General features: G+C 62.1%; 1 long non-coding RNA gene across 1 annotated transcript; it reads right to left on the bottom strand.

Annotated features, from left to right (window-relative positions):
- Positions 1–1,304: 1,304 nt before the first annotated feature.
- Positions 1,305–2,018, bottom strand: LOC309591761. Its single transcript, XR_014228421.1, has 3 exons — positions 1,835–2,018; positions 1,428–1,691; positions 1,305–1,328 (listed from the first exon to the last, which is right to left on the bottom strand). It is a non-coding gene; the product is annotated as an uncharacterized lncRNA (long non-coding RNA).
- Positions 2,019–5,295: the final 3,277 nt, after the last annotated feature.

Raw genomic sequence — 5,295 nt, forward strand, 5'->3', positions numbered from 1 at the left:
TTTCGGGCCGTGACGGGGGCTGAGCGCAGGCAGCGGCTCCGGAGGAGGGGACGAGGCGGCCGCAGGGGTTGGGATGCGGAGCCAGAGATGCTGCGGTCAGGCGCTGGCTGCAGGGAGCACCTTGGCAGGGAAAAACAAGCCGAGAGCAGGACTTGGTACAAATCTTTAGCTCTTTTATACGACAGCGTCGTGCCGGAGCCGCCTCCATGGACTTGGTGCACGGGGGTGACCCGCCGGGACGCTGCTGCGTGCACCTCCCATCCCAGGAACAGCAGTGGTGTTGCTTTGCACCGAATCACCGCCTGTCAGGGGTTCGTTTGTAACGAAACTGGAGCAGAATGTGAATTTTTCCAGGCCTGGGAGGGAGCGAGGACCCGGCATGCAGCAACCCCGGAGCTGCACAGCCCCGGGGACGGGCATCCTGCCACCGCAGCGGCGAGTCCGTGTGTCTGGGGAGTGCGACGCACAGCAAAGCGCTGACGGAGGATCTCCTTGCCTTCTCTTGCTCTTGCCAGCTCACATCATGGCAAAGACACCTTGTTCCTGCGGGGGCTCGGATAACGCCCGGCCTGGGCACCCCTCTGCCTTCCTCCCTCTGCATCCAGCCTCCCTGGTCCAAGGCCAATGTCGCTATCGAGTTACCACCCACCCCAGCCTCCCCGTTTTCCTCCGCTGCAGACGGATACAAAGTTTAAGAGTGAGGATATTGAAAAAATTTAGAGCTGGAGCTCTAAAAACTTTAAAATATTAGCAAGTGCTGGTGACACTGCGTGTTTAGGGGCTACGCGCTGGGATGCTGGAGGTGGAAAGGTGCTCAGCACCCGGGGAAGCACCGAAACCTCCGGTACAAATAGAGATGCGGCTGCAGGGTGAGCAGTGCCGCTCTGTGCCGCTGTGACCGTGGGCACGGGGACCCGTTCGCAGCCAAAGGGCCCTCGCTGAGCCATGGCGGAGGGGGTGGAAAGCCAGCACAGACCTGAGGACGGGCTTTGTGCTGCACAAGGAGCTGCCAGCAAAGCCTGAAGCCCCCCTGCCACATCCAGCTCCCCTCCGGCACTGGGATCCGGGGAGGCCACGAGCCCAAACCCTCTGCAAATCCAGGCTGTGGGCAATGGGGAGAGAAAACGTGGGTTGGGGACCGGTTGGCGGGTTTGGAGGCGGGTGCTCTGCGGGTGTTTTGGGGGGAGCTCGGGGATGTGCGCGGTGAGCACAGACCCCGAGGGCACCGCGGTTTGATGGCATTGCGGGTGATGCACAAACCTTTAGCGATACCACTCGTGGTTATAACCCTGGAACTGCTGTTCCAGCCAGGCTCTGAATCCCTCCTCCTGGAAAAAAAAGGGGATAAATTTTACCTTTTCTTTTTTAATCCACAGAAAATACAAGTGAAAAGTGCCCCCCTCGTGTTGCTCTTGCCCCGTGCTTACCCCAGTGTGCGGTGCTGATTCGTGCCGTGGGACCCACGGCTGCACCCATGGGTGCCTGTGAGATCCGGCTGTGCCCAAACAGCTCTGACGGGGGCAGGTCCTGCTGGTTCGGCTCCTCGGCTCCCAGGATTCTCCCAAACTCTGCCTGGTGAAATCCTCCCGTCTCCGTGAGAGGGGTCGCAGGGAGCCCGCACAGAGGGGAGCATCCAGGGAAGGAGAGGAGCTGCTGCGATACCGGGGTGGTGCCTGGTGCCAGAAATCCCCCTGAAATGGTTTTTAGCCCTGGAGGAGCCCGGGTTGCTGGCACAGGGACCCCGCGGGGGCTGGCACTGCTGTGCCGATGCCGAGCGCACCCGCGGGGCCATCGGGAAAAGGGGAGCCGGGGCAGCGATGAGCTGAGTTCCCACCTGAGGTCTTGCAGCGCGGTCACTCTCTGCTTCCAGGCCGGCTCCCCTGACTCCTCTTTCGCTGCTGGACCCTGTTCTGCGCGTCGTGTGCTGTTTTCCTTCCTCCTGGGTGCATTTTTTGGGTGCCCCTGTGCTCCCTGCACGTGCCAGAAGGCGGCTTCTTGCTTTTATACCTGCTGCGAGAAGGTGTAAACGCCTCAAGGACCCTCATCGCTGAAGGCACTTCCCAAAGACCGAAGACGCCAGGAAAGACCCTGCAAAGCAAAGGGACGGCAACGTGCAGAAACCTGCAGCTCTTCCCTTCGCCCCTGTGGGCAGCTGGGGCCAGGGTGGCCCTGGGGACACGGGGACAGGAGTGGGCTGGCGAAGGCGCGGGGCCGGGCATGTCCCGGCCTTTATCTCCCCCTAGTGCCACCCGCTCGGCTCGTTTGCTCCGGCACTGCACAGTGTACAGAGTCCGGCGGTGCCGCGCACGGCGGCCGTGGGGCTTGGGGAAACCCAGCTCTGGGGCAGCGATGTCCCGGACGGGAGCAAGGAATGCAGCTGCGGCCGGGAGCGCGGGGGACTCGGCACGGCCGGGGCCGCGGGGCGCAGCGTCGTGGTAGGGCAGGACCCACGTAGGCATCAGGAGCAATAAAATGAGTAACTCAAAAACCTGGTCGAGCAAATGCCAGGCAGGGCTGCGGCATCTGACGGCAATAAGGAGGCATTTGGCATCCTGGAAGCGTTACCGCTGCGGCGGTGATGGAGAGGAGAGGGAGATGATGGAGAGTGAGGCAATGAAGGCGCCTTCGCTTGGCCTGAAGGTACCCAAAAGGTGACTCCGCGGCTGAAATGAGGTTGTTTCAGTGTCACAGTCGGCTGGATGTTGTGACCTGTGCAGGCTTGAGGTTGAGGGTTCATCGCAGCTGCGGGGATCTGCAGGGCGAAAGGAGAGGGTTGTCCCCGACCCGCCAGGCCGGGGGGGGGCTGGAAAGCCAAGCCCCCCTGGGGCTCTGCACCGCGCTCGGGGCAGCCCCGGCCCCGCTGGAGCTGGGCATCAGCCCTGGGCACTGCGGGACCTTTGGGGACAAGGACCTCGCTCGGTCCTGAGCCCATCTTGTCCCTGGGCCATGCGTGCATTGAATTATGTCCAGCCTCAGCAGGAGCTGCGGGGTTGCACACAGCCCCATTGGGGCTCCCCGGCCGTCTCTGCTCCGCTGCGGCCGGCGTGTGGGTCTGTCCACTGCCGTTAGCTCCGAGCTGCCCATCTCCCGTGGGCTGACCAGGGCCAAGGGAGGAAGAGGCTCCTCCTTGGAGACCGGCCGGACCGTCAGCCCAGCACGGTAAGGTGCACGGCAGGGCAATGGTTAAAAAGATGCATTTGGCACCATGAAGGGGCTTTGCACAGCATCGGGTAGCAGGGGTCTACCTCCTCTTTGGCTCCCAGGGAGCCCAGTGCCCTTTCGCACCCCGCTGCAGCGACACGCTGTGCTCTGCCTCGGGTGACCTGGCACCACCGGGGACTCCGCATTTTGGGGTTGTCCCCGAGCTGCGGACAGAGCTCGTCCTGATTTAGGGCGTTTCTGTTGCCCTTTGGGGTGTAAGAAGACGTGTTTTAGCCCTTCTGCTCAGCTGTGGCTAAGAGCGAGACCTGCACGTGGGGACGGGGACGCGGGGTGGGCTGGGCAGCACAGGGCCATGCCGTGCGGGGCCGTAGCGTATAGGGCCATACGGCACAGGGTGTGGGGCCTCGGGCTATAGGGCCATACGGTGTGGGGCATGGGGTCACGCTCGGCGGGGCCATACGGGGCAGGGTGTGGGGCTGCACAGCATGAGGCTGCTCCTCCGCTCCCAGTACTGATCCCCGAGCCATTCCCAGCGGGAATCAGCCCACAGAAGGAGTTTGCTGCACTCTTCTGGCTTTAGACACAGTTTGAAGCCGAGGATTCCTGGTTTTCAAACCGTGTGGAGGGGAGTCACCCAAAGGGTTAATTGCAATGAAACCCCGTTTGGTCTTAGCAGCCCCCCCGGCCAGGGGGACCTGGCAGCCCTGCACCCGGGTATTTATAGCAGGGTGAACTTTGAGCGTGTCCAGCGACCGGGCAAAACCCCAGCTGGAGACGTGGGGAGGCCCCGGCAGAGCTGGAGGCTGTCGGGGGTCCCAGCCTCGGGGCTGCGGCAAAGCAACCGAGACCGTCTGCCGTCACGTCCTGGCCCCCGTGCCCCCCGCTCCAGAGCCGGGCACCCCACGGCCAGGCAGCAGCGGGGCACCCAGGGACGCCAGGCTGTGGGACCCCGCTGCAAACACGCTTGGGTGGCCGAGGACGTGGGGTTAAGCCTCCTTCAGCCGTGGCATCGGAGCAGCGTCCTCTCGAGCTGGTGTTCCCGGTTTCGGGAGCAGCAGGACGCAGACATCTTCCCTTTTCCCTAACAAAGAACAGGCAGAAGCTCCCACCTCCCCACGCTGTCCTGGGCCAGATCCCTTCCCACCGGACGACCTGCCAGCCAGTTCGCCACGTCCTGGAGCGAAGCAGAGCAACGTCACTTCTGGCTTCCTAACTCTGAAACGGGGCAGAAGAGGGGGGAGAGTGTGGGTGGCAGGGGATGGGAAGCCTTTGTGTGTGCGCAAAGCCATGGAAAAAAATCTAAAACCAAACAAAACCTAAGGATTTGCTTATTTTTTACCAGGTGGCAACTGTACCTATGGAGCGACAGGCCCCACGTTCGACGCAGCAGTCAGTTTGTCCATGTCGATGTGGTTTGCAGCAGACGGGTGAGAGGCTGGAGGAGATCCTGGGCTCGCAGGCGGCCACGGCCACTCTACGGCCATGGGGAGCCTCACACCATGCGTTGCTGAGCCCTGCTCACCACCAAAGCGCCCATCTTCAACCTGAGGTTGTCCTGGGGCTGGGGTTGCCCCAAATTTGCAGCACTGTCCGCAGCCATCAGATGGTCTGTCAGTGTCCTGGTCTACATGGACATCAGCGGTCTATGCAGGAAACCAGTCTTGTTAAGAGCAAGGGGAAGAAGAGAAGCGTCTCAAAGGGACGTTGTCTGGAGCATGCTTGGACAGATGCTTCCAAAAGGGCATTGATCTGAGAAGGGATCAGATCTGGGAAAGTCAGATCTAGCAATGTCTTCTTGCCATCGATGGAGACGGCGCGTGGGCTGGGAGCCAGCCACAAACCAGCTGAGGAGGAGCGTTGTGAGTCCGAAACAGCCTCCTTTCAAGGGCAGGACTGCTGAAAGGGAGCAGCGTCGTTCCTGAGGGTGGGCTGAGCCGCTGGTCGCTGTGCAGGACGCCCGCCCTGCCGGCACTGCAGCACAGGCGTCTCTGGAAGCCCCCAGCCCTGCTGATCAGCGTTTCTCCAGCAGCAGCATTGCCGAGGCTGGGAGTTGGTTGGGGCATCATTTTTCGGAATGATTGAGATTGAAGCAGAGAGCAAACCAGAAAGCGCTGGTCCGGCATGCCTCCACCC

The sequence above is a fragment of the Platalea leucorodia genome (genome assembly GCF_965183815.1).
Source record: "Platalea leucorodia genome assembly, chromosome: 5".
In the NCBI taxonomy this organism is placed as follows: domain Eukaryota; kingdom Metazoa; phylum Chordata; class Aves; order Pelecaniformes; family Threskiornithidae; genus Platalea; species Platalea leucorodia.